We start from the raw sequence: 23,293 nt of genomic DNA, 5'->3' as shown, positions 1-23,293 counted from the left end.
ACAGCTGCCCTGTATGCAGCAACAGCCGCAGAAAATCCTTGTCCAAACTACAAAAAACATCATGAACAGAGAAAGGTTTTTCGAGGGAGTGGAGTTTTGAGACAGAGTCAGAGATAACGAACGTATATTCCCGGCCCTCCATGAACAGATTGCAAGCTATACCTTCTCAGCATCCACACATTTCCTCAAAACTCGATGAACGTTTTGTGGAAGTTGGCTTGTGTTGGCTTACGCACAAGCCAACTATGACCTGTTTACCGGTTTGGCTAATAACTAATAAGCCAACTATGACTAGAACATCAAGCGGAGGGAAATAACAAATAAGCTGATAAGAAAATATTGAAGAAGAATAAGAAAATGTTGAAGAAGAAAATGAAAATAGTACCTATTACTTCTCTCCAAGTCCAACAGATCTATGAGTCTTCCAGCCATTGTGGGATGTTTTTGGAACCTTAAAGTATGTTTGAGGTATGTGGGAAGTGTTTGCAAGTTCAGAATGGGAAGGTATACATGTTCTTATATAGAGAATACAAATCTTCTTTAGTTTAAAATTTAAAAAAGAAAAAAGAAAAAAAGGGGTGTTATTGGCTGACACTTGGGACACTTTAGTATTAGTATTGGCTGATTGTAGATAAAAAAAAAAGGGTGTACTTTTGGTTTTTTTGACTGATTGTAGATACTGTGAAGTAGTATTAATTTAATACGTTGTTACGTTGATTTTTAATTATTTTTGATAATTAGTGGATTTCATGTACACATTAAAGAAAGATTACTTCTTATAAGCACATATTTATGTGCTTTTCTAGACGATGTGGGGCTACAGAATTGCTTCTCTCTTTGTCCTTCACACAATACTTTACTAATAAGGGTATTAACAATTGCTTGATCTCGAATGAATTGTTGAATTGTTTGATATATATATATATATTCTATAGTCTGAGGATATGATGCTATTGTCATTTTTCTAAGGCTCGTTGATTGAAATTTCATCCAGAACCCTTGATCAAATTAATTATGTTGCAACAATTATACACCTTATTTGATCAAATCCGTGAGGCCAAGAAATTTAAACAACAAAACCAAACTCCTAAAAATTTTGATGTTTTTTAACAGAATTTTGTGTCATACTTATTTTTGGTATCAGGGTTGTTGCAACATCTTGTAAAATCATTAAGTTGTACTACAAAAAAGTTTTGTTTGGAGAGGGTGGATTAAATGCTAACACTTTTTTGGTTATAAAATATTTTAAGTATAAACTACGTATTTGGTTCCTATTCTATACATTATATTTCAATTTGATCCCTAATATTTCAATTGTGTCAATTTGGTTCCTAACCTTTCAGTACCATGTCAATTTAGCCTCTGCCATTATCTTTTGGATGAAAATTGATGATGTGTCTAATGGTCAAAATAAAAATTAGCTTTTGCTGATGTAACAATAAATTTAAATTTTATTTTGACTGTTTGTCATGTCAGCAATTTTCATCTAAGATATAACGGCATAGACTAAATTGACACAACATTGAAAGGTTAGAGACCAAATTAACACAATTAAAAGATTAGAGACTAAATTGAAATATAGTGTAAGGGTTAAGGACCAAATATGTAGTTTACCCATATTTTAATTGAGGTGTAGAGAATCATCTTCTTATATTTTGAATTGAGTCAAGTTTTATTTCATATGAATGTATTTTGAATTAGAAAATTTCAAAAAGAATTGTGATACACTTTATTTCAGATTTTCTAATCTTATAATCTTCTTTTTGTATACTAAATTGTGACAGGTCTTATTTCATATTGATGTTTTTGAATTAAAAATTTTCAAAAAGAGCTGTGACAATTTATATTGTGATATATATATATATATATATATATATAAAAGCCAAAACTTAGAAAAAATCTAATTAGAATCCAATTGGAGTCTAATTTTATGCTGAGTGTCCAATTGAACTTTCTTAATTTTGGTGAACCACAATAATGACATTGCTTCAATCTCAATACATTATAATATTTATTACTCAACTGTATTTTAGATTTATAAAAACAAACTTTATTTTTTAATAAAAAAATTTCTAGTTTGTCTAGCCCACTACTAACATGTCACTTTTTTTTTTTTTTTAACTAACATTACTTTTTTACTTCTTCATAATCATTCATCACAGCAACTCATCAAAAATTTGTAATAAAAATAAATAAATAATAAAAACAAAAACTTTAGGATATGTTTGGTAACTGCTTTTTCCCCTTATTTTCTGTTTTCAAAAATAATTTTCTATTTTTGAGATTAAAAAACTTGTTTGGCAACTCAAAATAGACAGAAAACAAAAACTGTTCTCAAAACTCAATTTGTGAAGGAAACTGAAAACATACAAAAGACTGTTTTTAGTTTCTAGTTTTCAAAAGTAAATGAAAACAAGTATCTGTCTCATTTAATAAGTTAGCATTAAAGTTCAAATCCTAGTAATAACATATTTTAGTATTTTCTATTTTTTTCTTCAAAAAACTTTTTTTTTTTTTTTAATTTCAACTAACCAAACATATTTTTGATTTCAAAAATATAAGAAAATTGTTTTTTCTTTATATTCCCAAAAACAAGCTTTTGAAAATAGAAAACAAGAATTTTTACGAAACATAACCACTTGTTAATAAATAGTTAAATACCACATGATAATAATTCATTGGTAAACTTTTCTTTAATACATTCACACCAAGGGGTTGGCTTAGTGGTTCCTAAGGCCTTATGATATTCATAAGATCTTGGGTTAGAAACATCATGGAGCCACCCCAACACACTGTTCAGGCACATGATTAAAAAAAAAAAAAGAAAAAAAAAAAGAAAAAAAAAGGAGACTACACAAGGTCAATGGTGTAGAGATATTGTCCACTTTGAGACTCATGCCCCTCACAATTTTGTTCTTCCTCCCACAACAGTGGAGAAAAAGGCCTTTGCACGTTAAAAAAAGATCACTCCTTATAAGCACATCTCCATGTGCATGTGGGACTCTAGGATTACTTCTCCTTTTGGTCCTTCACACAATGCTTTATTAATAATGGTCTCAATTGCTTGATCTTGAATGAATTGTTTAATTTTGTGCAATTCCTAATCTAAATTAACTTTGTGGTATGCATACATCGATTTTAGAGCATTTGTTGATTAGATTTATTACAAAATAATGATGAATCTCTATTTGTTGTTTAGGTTATGGGAAGAATTCACGCAATCCTCTGATGGAACTATAGTCACTGATGTTGAAGTATGACCCATTTCCTACCCTTTTTTTCTTGTAATTGTATATTAACTGTGCTCTCTCTTCTCATTATGTGTTTTACTTTCTTTCCAAATTTCTGTCAAGTCTAACTTCACTATCTTCTATTTATCATCATGTGTGCATGTCATCCATGTCATATGTACCAATTTGTGGTTTAGTGGTCCAACCTGTGGATGTTACAAGAAAAATGGAGGAAAGAAAACCCCACCAATAGAATTGTGTCTATTCCATGACTGGAATCAATTGGTACAAGTTCAAGATTGTAAACCTTTGAATCTAACATGTTCTAGACTATCACTAATTGTTTGGATATCTAAACTCTAAATGAGGCCTAAGTGCAGCAAAAGGATACAGAATTGTGAATTACCAATAATCACCAACATAATTCTATCATATTCTATTAATGCTTGCATAGGAAATTTACTGAGGACATCTTATAGGCGCATGGGGAATGATTCTCACTAAGCCAATTTCCTTATCAGTCACCGATGTGATTAAACAATTTTTTCAATAGTTAATATCAATGGTGGTGGACACATTTGGAATTCTTTAGATATATAATATGTTTGAAGAAGCTAGCTAAAGAGCTCTGATAAGACTTAACATTAAGCTTTCACTTTTTTATTATCTGAGATTCATTTTAAACAAGAAAAATGAACCAATTGACATTTTTTGGGCATTTAGAAGACTATATGAACAAGTTGGTCTTGGATGGGTTTATGCCATTACCAAATGTGAACCTGTTAGTTTCTTTGTTCTTTCTGATTTTAGTTTTACCCGTAGTTCAATCGAAATGCTACCATCTTTCAGACACACAGGGTTTTGACTAATGCTCACTAGTCCTGTGTCATTATGTGTACTAGCTATAACAATATGCTTTTAACAGATTGCAACAATAACCGATGCCATATATGGTGTTTGGGCTAAATATCGTCTTCAAATCACAGGTAAATTCATATTGCATAAACAATTTTGTGTTATTAACTCCTTCGAAGTTCTCATGCAGTCATGCCTTTTTTGCTTCAGTGACCAAAACGTGATGCTATAGCTGAGCTTTTTTTTTTTTTTTTTTTTTTCTTGGATTTACATAATCATAGAGTAGCACCAGCCTTATGTTCCACACACCCAAATCAGTGACTTTAAATTGTTGTGATAAGCAATTAATTCTTTTGATAGCCTTTAAATTGTCCATTAACAGAAAAACCTATCATTTGGATTTAGTTGCACCATGAAAAATTCTCTTTTCGCTTTATTAATTTCTCTGTTTTTATGCACAGTTTTTAAGTCAAACTTCTAGCATGCAACATAGTTCATAGGAAATTCGTGAGGCTTGCTTTGAAAACTAACCACCTTAATGACTAATATGATTCTGCTCTGCTCAATCAAACTATCAACTTATTAATATTTCATTCAAACTTATCTGTTTTTGTCCAAGCCGACCACCTTTAAAAGAGATTTTGGGATCACGAAAGAAGAACAAGGTTTGTATACTAATACTACTCTTTAGGTATTACCATATTTGAGGTATATGGTGCCGATTCATTTTAGACGTTCTATTTTCATTGCAGGATGAAGTATGTAATGACAAAAATTCATGTAAGATGTGAACTTGCTCAATAGTTGCTAGAAGTCAGAGCTTTCCAGGCTTGCTCTTCATTTGCTTCCATATTTGATCTTCAAAAATGAGTTTTATCTGAGCTCATAGCCAGAACTTGTGAACAAGATAAAGAGGTGTGGCAGTTCTGTTTAAATAATCAGTCTCTCTGCCTCAAGAAAGAATATACATCTGTAGACCCTTTTTCAATCTCCCTACTACGTTGCTCATACTGTCTTACAGCAACACAACTGTATATTTTAACTTCACATACAATTTTCAATCAAATAATCTAGCGAGTCGATGTTCTTATAATGCATAATGATGAGATAATTCACTTTTGTTGGACAAGAAAAGGTGATAATCAAGAAACCTTACTTTAGAATATATAGATTAGAGCTTTTGTTTATCATTTGAAGCCACTTTCCACTTTGAACTTCCAATACTTGATCTGGTTTATTATGAAAAGATGAGTCTAGAGAGGTCTATATGTTCATGGCAATTAGTATCTGTTTGTATATAAGGTTTGACAATCTGATTGGCTCTCAAACTTCATAATTTGACTTCATATACTGTAAGTTGTATTTCTTTTTCTAGATGAATACCTCAATCGAGATTCTTCCTTCTTTACTCCATTTTTTTTTTTTTTTTTTTTTTTTTTGTCTTATACCCCTGCTCGGTTGCTTGCAACCATTGGGACATGAGCCCAAAGAAGGAAAAAAAAAATCTTGAATAAAGTTTGAAAGTTCAAGGTTTTTTTGGGTGCCTCATGTACATGCTAATTTTGTATTTCCAAAGAACATTATAGATTTTTGTTTTGTTTTGTTTTGCGTCTCATTCAATAAAAATCATTTCCCTGTTTGGTACCCCCTAAATCAATTCATTCATGATTCATGTCCTACCAAAATTTGTCTAATTGATTCTTCTAACCTTAGTTTGAGGAGTGTTCAAAACCATGTCAATTGTCTCTTCTCCTAAACCAAGTGTCATTAACAACATTCCATCCCTATCCTCTCAACCTCAAACATTTATCTATAATTATGGGTACCCATTTCTATTTCTATATTTTTTTTGTATACCATAATTTATATACTGAAATTTCAGTTTATCTAAAAATTTCACCTATTCACTTAATCTCCCGAAGACACACTAAGTTTATTGTCACACAACAAACCTAGTAAGGGTCCTAGAGAGTGAGGCCACTACATACTCAACTTATACGTGTCTATCTGGCTATATAATTTTTCAAATGATCTAACCAATATATATTATATATTAATCTACTTAAAAATAATAAAAATAAAATGAAATTTAACCATCAATCTAAAAAATTTGTCAGAACTATCATAGCTCTAATCCCATTAATGAAATAAAATCTTTCCAACCGGCAACCACAACACTAATAAATCTCCCAACCCAAAAGATGTTCCAACAAAGAGAATCCATTTCCATTGAGTTACCTATCAAAAGAATATTCATTTCCATTGAGTCCGAAATTCTCAACGACTTTAATTACAATAATTATCTAAAATATGTGTTGACGGATAAAAAAATTATAATACCCAAAATCAAAATAGTTAATTGTTTAATTTGAACTGGCTTTAGTTCAATCAACAATTTGCTTCAACATCTGAAAGGAGAAGATAAAGGGGCCGGTGAGAGAACTCAATAAGTAAAACCTATCAAAAATAACTCAATAAGTAGGACATTTTTTTTAATATACAATAAGTAGGATGGGGCATGGGGATGAGCCATTTTAGTAAAATGTTACATTTTCTACAAATCCAGTACTTCTATTAGGACTACCTCTTTGGAACCTCCGGCTGGCAAACTCCCTATTTGGAGCTACCAAAGGTGCATTGGGACTAGCTACAATATCGTACTTCCATTCATGACATGCCTCTGGGTATTAAAACCATTTCACAAAGTGCTCACAGTACGGAGGTTTCAAAACTAATCAATTTCATATATTTTGTGAATCTTTCCAAAACACATGCTTTCCATCTCTTGATACTTTCGTATCATTGGAAGTAAACTGCTGTGTACTGGTAAAATAAGAGTAGGAATTAGTCGTATTCGAGGCGACAACCCTCCAAAAACGTATTAAGAAGAGAGAAATTTTTGGAATAATAATTTGATGTCTCTTATTATTCGAAAAAGTATGTTATATCAAACGATACCATGTTATCCATATCAAAATCCAATAAATGAGAGATATGTGTGCAAAAATAATTACCCATTAACACGTCTTTTATTTGTTAGTGGGTTAATTATTTTTTGTTGACATGATATCATTTAATACCAAATACGGAGTACCTTATTATTCACTTCCTCCTTAAATACATAATAGCAACAATTCTAATATAATTCAAATAGCAGCAATCCTAATTGAGGCATTATCTTCTCAGCAACCATCTTCTTCCGGTCATTATCTGCAGCTGCAACACTTAATCCAACATGTACCTGGAACATAGCATAAACATGAGCATGTGTCAACATAAGAAGAGCAAATAACAGAATCTTTAGGCTCAAAATGGTAGACAACTAAGACAAGCAATGCATCAATTTGGTACAAGACACGGAACAAGCCTTATTGGATCATTTTAGTGGAATCTTTTTTTGTAGCATATCAATTCTCTGTAGAACATATTATGAGTCAATTTCAAGCAATAGACATGCAGTTTCTTAGACAGTGATAAATAGCAGAAGTACACAATCCCCTCTCAAATGGGTGTTTTTAAAGGCCAATAATCTAGATAGATTTCAGACATAATTTTATCAGAAATACTGGAGCACCACGATAAATGTGATGAGGATATACAGTCACAATGCAATGCTGTTGTTAGCAGAGAAAGGATCCAGAAATGGTAAGTGCTGTAGTGGCAAGTCATTTTGACACTAGATAGAGTAGGATCCAAAAGAACCAAATCAAAGGCTACTGCTCATGTTTGCAAACACAGATAAAGCAAAAGCCACTCTTGGGAATGCAACACAAAAAGGATACTGCAATCAGTTTTAACTCTTAGACCAGCTATGAGTACTACGCAGGAAAGGAATCACAAGCATCGTGATCCTATTTAGTAACCACAAAGTTTGTAAACATCAGTTAGAAGGGTCCATTCCCAGATCTTGACAGAAATAATCAATCGGACTAAAGTAGCACCATTACTATATATGCATGTTTTTTGTTCTAAGCTAGGGCAACTGTGTTGTCTATTTGTAGTATTCTATTATGGCTGCTGTGGTTGGGTCAGATGCGGTGTCCTAATGTTCTGGCTTCTGTCTGGTTTAAAAAGAATGAAAATCTAGCTTTCCCTAAACCTTTTAAACTTTAAATCTAGTTGCTGAAAATTTTAAAAATTGCATTGCAAATTTTATTATCTAAGCAGTTGGATGTGAGATCATTAGTAAAGTATAAAACATATGTTGAAATTAGTATAATTAACCTTACTTTGAACAAAGTGAAAATAAATTCAAACTTCCACAGGGAAAATTGCGTAAGTGAAAATTTTGCTTACTTTCTAGGTAGTTAACAATATCAGGCCACTTAACCCGCAATTTCTGCCTGCTGCATCTCAATGTCTCCTTCCCTTGAAGATATTGCATCAGAAGCTCCTGATTGGAATATTTGTATGAGCCACCCATACATCCAACAAAGTAATCCATAAATCTTGTTATATAAGATATGTACTGCCTTGAGAACCATACCAGCTGTGTTGTAGAGATCCTCATAAATTTGTCGGTACCAATGATACAGTACCCCAATCCCAATTATCAGGATTGGACATAAACTAACCATGAATATCCCAAGGGGAGAAATTATTAATGTGAGAAGCAGCTCAGCAGAAAAAATCCCAGAAACCAGACAAATGAGGCCGAAGATGAAACGGTAGGCAGCATTTTGCGGTTTTACTTTTACACCAAATATGCAGTGATATAGACAAGTGTAGCCACAATTAAACACAAGATAATACCAAAATGAGTTTCAAGTGGCAAGACACCCAAGAAATGAAAGTGTACACTAATTATGACACCCAGAATCGCATTGAAGAAGACAAGAACCGCATGAAATGCTTCATAGAAAACGAGTGCTTCATCACTAGAACATATACAAACAAAAAATCCATTAGCTTCAAAATCCACTTAACTTCTCCCCAAAAAAATAAGAGGGAAATTCTTTTAGCTTCAAAGATTTCTAAGATGATCTTGTTATATGCATTAATTTGAAAATATAATGATTTAAGTTGAAGGTGTAAAACAGGTTAAGGAAATAAAACGGTTTGGGGGTGAAGAGTATTGAACAGATATAATAAATAGAAAATTAATATTGAATTGACTTAAAATAATATGTAAAAGAAGGATTTGAGTAACAAATTCCAATTAGGTTAAAATAACAGGGAGATGAGTTTGTGAGATGCTATTAACACATATAAGCCTACTCTCCACTATTTTACAATTTAAAGAAAAATATGATGTGTAAAGATTCTAATGGAGGGTTTAAATATTGAACAGAATTTAAACTCAATTAAAAAATATATATATATATTAGAATAATGATGTGTAAAATTGTAAGGTCTCAACAATTTGTGTAGCACAATATTATAAGGCCAATCAAAAGTCAAACTTCTTTCATTCTAGCTATTTTATAGATTTTCACAATTTTCACAACTAGGCCTTCCTTTGATCATAATGAAGTTTGTGAGCAGGAGCTCTCACAAATTCTACCTCCATCATCTGAGCCTCAAATTGATGAAGGAGCACCTCAGGTCTCTATTTCCACTATAATAGGTAGTATTGACATTATATACCTTTTTTTTTTTTTTATCGCATTTACTTATATTCATAATTTATGTTGTGATTTGGTTGCACCTTAATTATTGCACTTCCACCAAGGATTTGCATCATGCATAACAGTTCCAAATCCATCATATTATGATAGCATCATTGCAAGTGGCTGGTTGAGAATATGATGATGATCTTACATGTTTCCATCTTATTGAGTTTTTGTCTCTCTTATTATGCACCTTTTGCTGAGATTGTTCACGACACATGCATATTTTAAGAAGTTGTATTTCTTGTGTACTTGGGTTGTGCTTTGCGTTTATTGAATGGTTCATTTACCTATAAATTTTATTTGAGAAGTTGTGAAAATGGGGCAGCTCAAATTCTGGGTAAAATCTATCAACTGGATGTCCATATTTTAAATCTACTGAATTGTTGTATCATACCCAACTGAAATTGAAATCATTGTGTTATTTTTGGAGGGATAAATAATTTTTCTAGCTTTTTTTTTTTTTTTTTTTTCATGGTATAATTTTCATTAATTAGATAATGTGAGTGGGAATTTTATTTTTAACATGAGGTAAAATATCCTTAATAGCATTGAAATTCTTGTGCTGCCTAATAATTCTTCAATCTGGTAGCAGGGTATGCAACCGTGCACTCAAATTAGCTAGGAATCAAAGCTTTAAGCATGTGTGTTTTTTTTTTTTTTTTTTTTCCTTTAATTTTTTTTGCTGTTAAAATAATATTCTTGTGCTTGAATATGTGAGAGATCAAGAACAGATTCTAAATGTGATATATGTTTTGTTATTAACTTATTTCACAATATTATTATACGATTCTTTCCCTTATTAGGAGAGCTTCTTTTTCTTTTCTTTTTTCTTTTCAATAGGTACACGTTCTTTATCAAATTATTATTATTATTTGTTTTATCAATAGGTACTAATGCTGGAAAAAAGAGGGGTCGAGGAAAGGCTAAAGGCATCAATGCCGGAGATGGTGAAATAGAGGTTGAGATTTATGATGGCAAGTGAGTGACTTATTGCTATGTTGGTTTATTGAAATTAATTATGGTATCATAGCTATATGATATTGTTAACATGTTTGATTTCAATTTTCAGAATTATCTCACCAAAAACCACTCGAGAGATTACCATTCTTTTTCACCAAAAACTTAATAGAGCTTGGACAACTTTTACAGAATACCCAAATTCTGAGCTAGCGACTTTATATGCTCGATACAGAGCTCAACGCTTTAAACATAAACAACCAGATGAGGAAGTCAAGAAAGAGTTTGTAGAATCAGTGAAGCACTGCTGTTCTGATTGGATGTTTCGCATAAGAAATCCAATTTTTCAGAAGTACGAAAAGAAAGAAGATCGTTACAAGAATGGTCCTTCCTTCATTCCTACCCCTTTTTGGAAAGAGATGGTGGATAAATGGATGGGGGGAGATTGGGGGGTGAGTGTAAATGGAATACATGTCATAAATTCTCTCACTCTCTCTCTAACCATTATTTGTTAATATTTTCATAGAAACTAATGTTCTAGTGTATGAATTTTGCGTGCAGGAGACAAGTTCGACAAATAAGGACAATAGAAATAAGTCTAAAATTTTTTCCACTACAGGTTTTGTACCAATGGCCAAGTACAGATATGAAATGGTATATTATATTATCATCAAATAGTTTTACATTTTATTGTGTATTTACATAGTTTAATAAGTTTACCAATGCTATTTTTTCTTTTAAATATTGTAGTACCTAGAGACGGGTTCTGAGCCTAGCCCCATTGATTGCTTTAATAAATTTCACACAAAGAAGGATGGCAAAGAATGGGCAACTGATCATGCTAAGACATTATATGTATGCAACTTATACCAAAATTTTAATTTTGTTAACAACTTTAGTTTTTTTGTTGTATTGATTATCCACGTGGTTTTTATTTGTGTAGGAAAAAATGGATGCCATGAAGGCCAAAGCTGTTTCTGAAGGTACTAAGACAAATGATTATCAGATCTTTCGTGAAGTGGTTGGTAAACCAAGTCATGGTCGTATTCTTGTCATGGGAATAGGTATTAAGGCTAAGGATGTGTACGGTTTAACTTCATCTGGTAAAGGTTGTAGCAACCGTTGCAAAGAAGATTTTACAAAAGAAAAAGAAGATTTGGAGGCACGTCTTAGACAGGAAATGGATTCCAAACTTGCAAAAGTTGTGGAGAAGCTTGAGGAGAAGTTTGCACAAAAGTTGCAGTCAATGGGCATTCCCCAACAATCTGACATAGATCCAGCTACTACGATACATTCTCAAACTTATGCTTTTACCTCTTGGATCTTCTACAACTTTCTATTGGTTTGTTGTGGTTTACAGCTTGCATCTATTATAATGTTATATTATTTTACATTTTCTACTGTTTTGAGAGCTGTGTATAGGTTTTGTATTTAATTTTGTATATCATATGTGTTTTGTGGCTTACGTTTTACACAACTGTTATATTATTTTAATTTATATTTAATGTTGATAGTGGGTTAAGTAATCAAATTAGGTTATTGTTATTGTTAAATTAAAAAAAAAAGTTACCTTGAGTGGTTTAGGGATACCAGAACTGGTAACCGCTCTTGTGGTCACTTTATGCCTCCATAAACAGTAGGTAGGGATGCTGTACACTTTTAAATACAAAGCAATGAATAGAAAACCTGACTTTTTAACCAGTCTCAAAACCTCTTTTCTGAAAAGGTAAGTTGAATTATAGCTTTCCTTGCATATAGCTTATCCACCGTAAGGAATTTACTTTTGTTTATTGTTAGGTTCTAAAAGTTTAGAACAATTGGCAAATCATGAACATACAAGAACATACAAGCAGCAGGAAGAAGACTTCATAATCTGCTTGGTTCGATTGATCGAAGAACAGGCTCGATCGATCGAAAGTCGTATCTGTAGAATTTCAATTAAGCCTAAACAGCAGTTCAAGCCTATTAAGGATTAGGGTTTCAGATCTACTTCTCCCAGTATATAAAGGAAACCCCAAGCACGTTTTTATAAGGCTTTTCAGAGAGAGAAGAGTGTGCCTCTTTTGTATTTAGGGTTTTGTACCTAAAAAACTCTCTCATATTTTCTACCGGTGTTATTACTTGAAGAATCTTAAGATCCGGTATTGTAGAAGTTGTTGCCTTCTCTAGTCATCAAAGGTGCTGATGATCTAAACCTTCAACAGTGATCTTGGAGTCACAAATAGGAGAGTTTGTGTTGCTAAACCTTTGAGTGGGATCTCAAAGTCACAAACGTGGGTGTTTGTGTTTTGCAAAGGCCAAAGAAAGAAGGAGTCCGTGGTCTCGGAGCTTGCACGTGGTCGTATCAATAAGTTTCTACTGGTGGGTAACAATAGGATATTAGTGGTCTAAGTCGCTATTGTCAAACTTTGATTCTTTCTAGTGGATTTGTTTTTTACCTTGAGGATAGCTAGGTTAAATCCTCCCCAGGTTTTTTACTGGTTTGGTTTTCTTGGGTTATCATATCGTTGTGTTTTTTATTTTCCGCTGCTATACATTGATATGATATATTTGTGTTAACCTAGTTTTGTTAATTTGACTAAGTAATCACTTGGCTAATTATCTAGGTTAATCTGATTGTGGTTTTAAGGGGTCTAAAAACTATCATTTATGATATATTATTATATGATTAGATTTGATACAAATACAAATTCACTTTAATTGTTTCATTTTAACTCATGTTTAATGTTTCTTTTATTTATTTTATAGGATGGTACTAGCAGAGATGAAGAGGACAACTCAAACAATAACTTAGAGGTTGAAAACAACTTGGAGAGTGACTTAGAGGAAGACTAATATAGATCTTGTCATAAAATAGTTGTTTAAGTTTAAAACAAGGTTTAATTTCAGGATTTCTTTGTATATTTTATATTTTAAAGTTTGAACTTATATGAATTTTTATCTTTCGATGGATCATTTTTAGTAATTATTGAACTATTGTATCAATGTTTAGTAGTTATTGTACTATTGTAACATGATAGTTAAACAAAAATAATATAAAATAAATTAAAAATAAATAAATTATAAAATATTTCAAAAATTATATAAAATATTACCATTGATGACATAAAAACTTGGTCATAAATAACTTTACAGTGATGACAAAGTCCCTCTCAAATAGTTATTAACGATGATTGTTTTCTCTCGCTAAAAATAAGTTGCAAACCCTCACAAATAAATTTTAGCGATGCCATTATTGTGAGGGTATGAATGTTCTTACAAATAGTTATTAATGACGACTGTTTCTCCTCGCTAAAAATAAGTGCGAGGGGTTAAAAGCCTTCACAAATAAATTTTAGCGATGTCATTATTGTGAGGGTATAAATGTTCTTACAAATATTTATTAATGACAACTGCTTCCCCTCGCTAAAAATAAGTTGCGAGGGGTTAAAAGCCCTCACAAATAAAATTTAGCGATGCCATTATTGCGAGGGTATAAATGTCCTCACAAATAGTTATTAATGACGACTGCTTCCCCTCGCTAAAAATAAGTTGCGAGGGGTTAAAAGCTCTCACAAATAAATTTTAGCGATGCCATTATTTCGAGGGTATAAATGTCCTCACAGATATTAACGACGACTGCTTCCCCTCGTTAAAAATAAGTTGCGAGGGGTTAAAAGTCATCACAAATAAATTTTAGTGATGCCATTATTTGTCACTAAAAAGTATGTTGTCAATTTGGAATTCGCAAATAACTAATTGCGAAGGTATAAAGGTCCTCACAAATAGTTGTTAACGACGACTGTTTCCCCTCGCTAAAAATAAGTCGTCGACTTTTCTTGTTGTTTGGTAATATATTTGTGAGGGTGAATTTGTTCAATAGCGACGGTAGATTGCCCTCGTAAATTATTTATTTGCGAAGGTATGGTCGCAAAATCTCTTTTAGTAACAAGTGCAAATACAACGGCCTCCGAGGGCCATATGCCCTCGCTAATAACTTTTTGCGACGATATTTGAATTTTTGTGAGGGCATATGGCCCTCGCTAGTAGACTCTTTTCTTGTAGTGTCATTTTATCATGCTGCTGAAATGTTATAAGTCTACTGCTGTTATACGGCTGGAGCTACAAACTGTGAAGATAAGTCATTATATTTTTATCTCCAAAATTATACTATTGAGTGTATTTTAATTTATTATCATTGTACTATTGTACTCATATTATTCTGCCATTAGAATGTTATTAGCTCATTAACGCTATACGGCTAGAGCCACAAATCATATAAAGAACAAAGTGATGTTGTACAGCTAGAGTCAGAAACATACAAGATAAGTCAAAATCTCTCTATCTTCAAGATTACATTATTAAGTATACGTTAACTCATTACTATTACACCACTGGATGCAAGTTACTTTAATATCATCTCACTAATACTTCATTAATGAACATACATATTAATAAATTGATCTACCACTGTTGGACATATACCATTGATGGACATATATTATTTGGACAAAAAATATTGCTGGACATACCTTATTTGGACATAGACCATTGTTGGACATATCTTATTATATTGGACATGAACTATATCACAACTAGATATGGACTATTGGACTCATCCCATTACTGGACATATGACACCTAATTAATTACTTTCTAATATTGGACATCACTTAATAAACATAATAATGATGTTCAACTCACCATTTAATCAAACCTATTATGCTAAACATATTATTTATTTATTTTAATCATTATCATGATTCTAAGACTTTGGGCTTTATCTATTTTGTAGGCTTAAAAATGCATTGGAGGCCATTGGTCTATGTGGGCTAATGTCGAGTTCCGGATTGAACTCCCCAAAATAAATTTAGATCTAGCAGAGTCACATCTCCGGCGGAAGACACGTGGCTACGTGCAAAAAAAGCCCCCGACAATAACTAAATAATAAATCAATGAAAAATTAAAACAAAAATATTGTTTATACATATTCATCTTGGGTGGTTTTAATAGTTGATAGATACATTCAAATATGAATGGATGAGTGAGCATGCAACCATCCTTGGCTATACTCACTTAGGCCATCAAGTTTGTCGCCTTCGTTGTGCTCTTATGGCCTTAAGTAGACTCCTCAGGTTTGGTTTGAAAAGTTTAGCTCAGTTGTTACTCAGTAGACATCAAGGTTTCACTTCAAGTCCTCATGGCACTGCTCTCTTTAAGTAAGCACTTGCTTTGTACTAAGTGCTTACTTAAGCATTTGCTTAGCAAGCAAATTAGGGAAGGAATATCATCCAATGAGGCTATAAGTATTAGGGAAGGAATGGACAAATATGACCATCCTCACTGTTCATATTCACCCAAAGCAAACCCGAATAGCACCACACCATCTTCACCATTCATCCAAATCAAAACCTCTAGATAACAAAACAAAGACAATTGCTAAAATCTACAACACTTTCACAATAAATCATAACTAGTAAGTTGTTATTGGTTCTTATTTGAATCCACAATTTAAATTACTTTTTTGCCCATCTGTAACAACCAATTACAACTTGTCACTTAAAATTTGTTGTGAAAATGTTGTGAACATAACATCTCTAAAACAAAAGACCAAACAAGCTTTTGTACCGATTTTTGCGAGTAGATACAAGTTGATGTAATGATCATTCAACATATTTGTCTATTTTTTTAAACTAAAAAAAATAAAACCATTTTTATGACTTTAATCATAAAAATCATAAAATATTTATTTTAGATAAATTTTTTGCTACTATTCCTATATCCCTGATCTAGAAAATGCAAATGATATAAAAAAAAAAAAAAAATTAATTGCAAGGAGATTTACTTATATTATATGAACTTATACCTTAAATATTCTTAAAATTGTTTTCAAAAAAAAAATATTCTTAAAATGGATGAGTTATAAATGACAAAAAAAATGAATATTAGAAAAAAAAAAATTTAATTGAGCATTTGTATTTATTAGAGGAATAGGAAGCATGTAAGAGTGGAAGGTTTATTAGAACAAGTAATAGAACCTTCTACATACTCCCTCTTGCTTTAATATAAATCTTCTACTCTACAGGCTTCCTATTCTCTAGACCCATTCGCTCTAATAGAAGCCAAACTCACCCAATCATTTCTTGGGTCAAAGCACTGACTCAATTAGACCTAGTAAACTTAGATAATAACTGGGCTTTTAACTAAAAATCTAATAAACTCAATTAACCCAAAAATAATAAGCCCAGTCTATCTGAGCCTCTTGACTCTCTCTACCTCTTCGTTTCTACTTTCTATCTTCATGAATTTGGGAATTAGGGTTTCCAAACTCAAATCGGGAATTTCTCACCGATTTCATTAGTGATTTTTCACCCAAAATCACCAATTCTCACAATCTGTTGCACCAATTATCCTATATATATATATATATATATATATTTTGTTGCTTTTGTATCATTGTGAATGAGTTAGGCTTGATGGTTCATGTTGTTAAAGCTTGTATTGATGTTGATATGTAGTATTAGCCATTGTCATAATCTGTATATAAAAAAGGACCAAAGCTAGCTTGAACAGTGAACTGTACTGATTTTTGCGAGCACATCTGGTGTGTAAGGTTAAATTTAATCAACCATGTGTTGGCTTTATTCCATGACAAATTTGCTTGTAATACAGCACTTAGAAACCCTGTATTTAGGTGGGAATCATGTAAGGGTAGTGTGTGAGAGAGTGTGAAGAAATGCTCAAGACTGTGCAGTGAAGCAGGGACTCGCAGCTTGATCTCGCGGGAGGCTCGCGGCTTGCAAGCCGCCAAAAGTTACACACGCGTAGAGCATGCAAGGGAGCTGAACAGTCATGCCAGCTGGAGCACTACAGGACAAAAATCCAGACTGGCCATTCAGCTAGCTCGCGGCTTGAACTCGCGACTCAGTCAAGTCGCGAGGTCAAGTCGCCAGCCAGCCCTGTTTTGGAAAAACTGACTCTTTCCATTCTATTCTCACACCAGTATAAATACCCATCATTCCCACAAAATAGGTGTGGCTATTCAAAAAGAAAAACCCTAAGAGAGGTTTCTTAAAAACACCCACCCAATTAGAGAGAGCTACTCATTCTTAGAGAGAAATCTTTGTAGTCTCTTCTCATTCCCTCTCTCATTGTCATATCTATTGAGAGGAGATTTCTATCCAAACACTACCCACACCCATTTAGAGTGTTGAGTGTTTTTGGAGCTTTAGGAAGCATTGGAAGATGCCAAGGATGGCGGATGCTATGGTCAAGTAGCGGAATCCGGGAAGCTAGAAAAGAAATAGGTTCGGCGCAACCTCGTTGGAGCAAGAAGCTTGGAGGGCTTAGGTACATCGGGTAGATTAGGCTTGGAGGGTCTATTGCTGTTCATGTATCCCAACTACATTTTCTAGTGGATTATTGACCGTTTGGAGGGCGGCGGAGAGGTTTTACGCCGAGGGCTTCGGTTTCCTCTTCGATAACACATCGTGTGTTGTCCTTGTGTTTGCATCTTCCTTCCTTTTTATCTTTACATTTTTATTATCTGCTGTGTGTTGTGATTTTAATTTGGCTTAGATAGTTTTACCAATTCCATATTATAGCTTATGTTAAGTTTCCGCACACTAGTTGTTTGACATAATGCTTGAATTGGTTAAGTTGTAATTTGGGGGTCTAAACGTTCAAGGGTGTTTATACACATATTTGAACTTTCATTTGGTATCAGAGCGGGTAAACTTGTTGTGGTTTAAATACCTAAGTGTGATCCTTAACCCCTTGTATTTATTTGCCATGGATTGTGCTTTGTATGCCTCTTTGCATGATTTGGTTGGTGATGAATGTAACATGCCACGTGTTTGTGAAAATGCCTCTATGAGTGTTAATCCTCATAAGTGTGATGACATATTATTTGAATCTATGGGTGTTGTTGACAAACTCTTGAAGAAAAATGCTAAGAAGTTTCAAAAGAATTTGAGCAAGTTATTTTGTGAAAATGATGATTTGATTGCTAAGCTCAATGAATCCAACAAATTGGTTGAGAAATATAAAAAACTTGCTGAAATTTCTTTTGAAAAGCTGAAAGAGTTTGAATGTTTAAATAGGAACTTGGATGCTAAACTTGTTTTGTCTAACAAACTTGTCGATAATCTTAAATGTGAAAATGAATCTCTCAAGATGCATGCCAAGTGTTTGATTGTTGAACCTATTGTTAAAAATGATGAAAATATTTGTTGCAATCATGTTGTGGTACCCGATTTTGTATCTAGTGTGTGTTCTACCTTAAAGGACAAATTGGTATACATTCCTCTACATAAAAGAAATCAAAAGGTGGAGAGAAAGGCTGTTAAGTCAAAGCCTCATTTTAGGTCTCAACCTAAGGTTTTTCATGGATCTAAGTTTGTTCCAACTTGCCACCATTGCGGTGTGATTGGTCATATAAGACCTCAATGCTCCAAGTTGAAAAGGGAACAAAACAATGTTGCTAGATCTTTTCCTAAAAAGCCTAGTAGACCTAAACACATTATTTGTCACCATTGTGGTGCCTTTGGTCATCTAAGACCTCAATGCTCTAAGTTTCATGCTTTTAAAAGAATTAAAAGAAAAGAGAAACTTGAGCTTCATGGAAATTGTGCTAAAAAGAGTAAACCGGTTTTGAGTGAAAATAGCATGTTGTTAAAGAAAATATTTAATGCTCTTAACTCCTTGACTATGTGCATCTCCGGTTCTCATTCTTCCAACCCTCGTCTCACTTCTCTTGAGACACTCATTCCAAACAATCGTTCCGTTTGGATGAGGAAGGGTTCCTATGGTTGAGCTTTTGCTCTTTTGGTCCTTGATCTAATTCTTTCGATCTTTGTAGGACCCTTCATGCATTAAATGTCATATCTTCATGCATTTTGTGCATCTTGCATTTATTTATATGCATTGTTTTGTTTTTGATCTTACTTTTATATTTCAGTTTTGTGTGAGTAAAAAAAAAATCCAAAACCACATAAAAAGTGAAAAATTCAAAAAGTTTGATCGTATATGTTTGAGCACATATCACATGTGAGTTTGGCCTTGTACCTTTGTACAAATGGCTTTGTGCATTTACGAGCTTAGCTTGTTATTTTTGCACTTATATCTTTGTGGGAAAAATCTTGACATCTTTGTGTGATTGTTGTAAATCGATCTTCAAGCTTGTCATGAATGATTAGTCAATAGTCATGTTGGTTTTGATACTGCGTAGACTTGTGCTTATATCTCTTCCCACTCTTTTATTTTTATTGCTTAAAGAGCTCAATAAATGTAAATCTCAAAATGAAAAGAGATAATGAGCTGCAAAAGCCGTCGCACATACTAGTATTTGACTAGGAAAAAGGGAAAGCGACTTGTATTGAAAATGTTTGATGCCCAAAAGCCAAAGGCTTGTTCATCAAATTGAAATATCAAAAATTTCAGGCATCAATCTCAAAAATGAGATGTATTGCTCAAAATGAGTTGTATTGATTCAAAATGATCAAATGATATGAATTGTAAGAAGCCAAATGAAAAGCTTCAATTTTATGTAATCATTTTCTTGTGGGAGGTCATATATGTTCATTTCTATAATTGAGATAGACCACTTGACTTAGTACTAGTTGTGTATGACTTGATTGAATTGATCATTGAAATTTCACTCTAAACTAAGGACTATTCCACATTTGATACACACACACAACACACATGCCTAATGTTCAATGAATGTCTTATTCATTTGTTAGATTGTACTTGTCTAAATGTGATGTGTGTGTGCTCAATCATATATGGTTCAATCCAAAAATATTTTTGATCATTTTATATGTTTTTGGAAGTGATTTTTATCACTTTTTGTGTTTATGTTTAGTGCTTACTTTGTTTTTCAATGTTTAAACATGTTCTGTTTTGAAAAACAAGTGTCAGAATTTTGGCTACTCATTTTGGCTACTTGCGTGAGCTGCCAGCAAGCTGCCAGTTTTGGCTACTTAGTTTGGCGACTTGCAAGCTGCAAGTTTAAGCTGCGAGTTCATACAGAGAGGTTTCGCGGCTCTCTCGCGACTTGGCTCGCGACTCGCCAGTCGCGAAACGCCCAGAATCAGCTTTTTAAAGAGCTTTTTCGTGGGAAACTTGTTTTAAACCTCTCCCATCCTCTCTAAAACCCCTCTTTCAATATTTTTACATCAAAACCCAACCAATTTGAATGGTTTTTCATTCCCTTAACATCTCTAAGGTAATTATAAACTCTTTTCATTAATTTTGATTCTTAGATTATGTTTTGGAGAGTTTTGTACTCTTGGTTGGGATTTTTATCATAGGGGTTGGGAAAACTTATTTTTTGTCAATTTTCTTCATGGGATTGGTTTCTTTTGTTGATATGCATTGGATGTTGGCCCCTTGTGGCAGAAAGAACATGTATTAAGGGTGGATTTCATAATGTTCATGCATTGTTTCACATTTTTGTTCATAGTGTGCATGCTAGGTGTTTGATACAATGCCTCTTAGACATTTTCTAGCTTGTTTGGACTCTGGTGAGTACCAAACTTTGGGGTTTCTCATGTTTCCTCATTAGGAATATGTTTGGTTCATTGGTTGTGTATTTAACACACCTTACCCCACTTGTGCATTTTTCATGCATTGGTCATGCATTGCACTTAGCCACCTCTTGCACACAACCTTGTTACCCTTGTCATGCATTGGTCTATACCTTACTTCTTCATCCTAGCATGTCATGTTTACCTTATGCTTTGTAGCATTTTACTTTGTCTTGGGTTTGAGCTTCATTTTCTCATTCATCACGCACCCCTTATGCATCATTAGCATTATTCGTACCTTCATCTCTTGCCCTCGTTTCTTCTTAACCCTTTGTCTATTCCTGACAAAAAGGGGGAGAGTATACTCTAGAGAATATACCGGAGTATTTTGTCATTTCTATATGACTCTTGTGCAAATCCTTAGGGGGAGAAATTCTATTTCTCATGTACATTTATAGGGAGAGAGATATTCCATAGGGGAGATGCATATACCAAGGGGGAGAAGACATTGAGATAATAAGAAAACTTTGTTTTGTTTGTGTGAGAACCAAGTACGAGGCCTATGGGCCTTGGATTATTATGGGCTCACAATTGGCGCCCACCGTGGGGCCCTCCTACAAAGCTGTAGTTCGACTGGGACTCAAACGACGAGGATGTCTGAGGAGCGTGCACCAAGCGGCTCCATGGGATCTTCTCGGGGGTCAACATGGAGGGAGAGAAGGCAAAAAAGGCGGGAAGATAGGGAGCACTCAAGAAGGGAGGAAGGGTCCGGACAAGGAGAAGGATCGGCTCAGACACACTGGACGGTTTCGGACGTCTCGGCGCATCGGCGGCATGACGAAAGGGACCAAGAGCTGGAACGGTTACGCAGACTGGTAATGGACCTAGAGCTGGAAGCAAGGGTTCGGCGAGATGAAAGGAATCGCAACTCCCAGCAAAGGAGAAACCAGGGTGAGGCCTCCAGCCGGTCTAATACGCATCGGTCCCGAGACCGGTCGCGCTCCCAAGAGTCGCACCGGCAATCACGGGAACCACGCAATCGACGGAACCGCTCACGGTCGCACGGTTATGATCACCAAGGATCAGAATCACCGGAAGAACGTCTACACCACAATGCCTCCATGGACGCAATGAGCCGGGCTCTACGGATGGCTGCCCGGTCACCGTTTTCCGATGAAATTGAACGGGCCCCTATGCCGAGCAGATTCACACGACCACCATTCAATTCGTATGAGGGAAGGACAGACCCTGTGGAGCATGTTAGCCATTACATCCACATGATGTCTTTGCATGCGCACAACGATGCATTAATGTGTAAGGTTTTTCCCTCTAGTCTCGGTTCCACGGCACTAAGATGGTTCAATGGTTTGCGGAAGGGCTCCATACACAGCTTTGCCGAGCTGATTCAGGAATTCGGCAGCAGGTTCGTGACATGTAGCCGGGTGCAACAGCCGGTTGACGCACTACTTTCCATGAAGATGAGGGTTGGGGAAACCCTTCGGAGTTATGCCAGCCGATACTGGGAACTCTATAACGAGATTGGTGGAGGAAACGAGAAAATTGCGGCAAGCACCTTCAGAATGGGGCTCCCTGAGGATTCTGAATTACGGGAGTCACTGACGAGAAGACCCCCCGAGGACATGAGGCAACTGATGAGACGCATAGAGGAGTACAAACGCCTGGAAGATGACCGGTTGCAAAGCAGGGGGAAAGCTCCGTTAGTGGGGAGATCTCGGCAAAACGTTTTGCCGGCAAAACCGAAACGAGACTTCAGAATGCAGGGACCAGAGGGGCAGATCGACGGGGTCAATGTGGTGTTTAAAGAGCCAGTTCACAAGATCCTGGAACGGATCAAAGACGAGCCATTCTTCAGGTGGCCGAACAAAATGGGGGGCGACCCATCTCGGAGGAACCAAAACTTATACTGCACCTATCACAGAGACAAGGGGCACACGACTGAACAGTGCCGGGTATTAAAAGATCATCTCGGACAGCTAGCAAGGGCCGGGTACTTAAAAGAGTTTGTAACAGATTCCGTTAACCGAGAAACCGGGCAGGGATCCCAACAGAAAAGGAATCCCCTTCCACCACCCCTGGGGGTAATCGAAGTCATCCATGCCGCACCAAGAAG

The sequence above is a fragment of the Quercus lobata genome, chromosome 10, assembly GCF_001633185.2.
Source record: "Quercus lobata isolate SW786 chromosome 10, ValleyOak3.0 Primary Assembly, whole genome shotgun sequence".
NCBI lineage: Eukaryota > Viridiplantae > Streptophyta > Magnoliopsida > Fagales > Fagaceae > Quercus > Quercus lobata.
The sequence above is the reverse complement of the archived record's forward strand: the minus strand, read 5'-3'. Positions refer to the sequence as shown.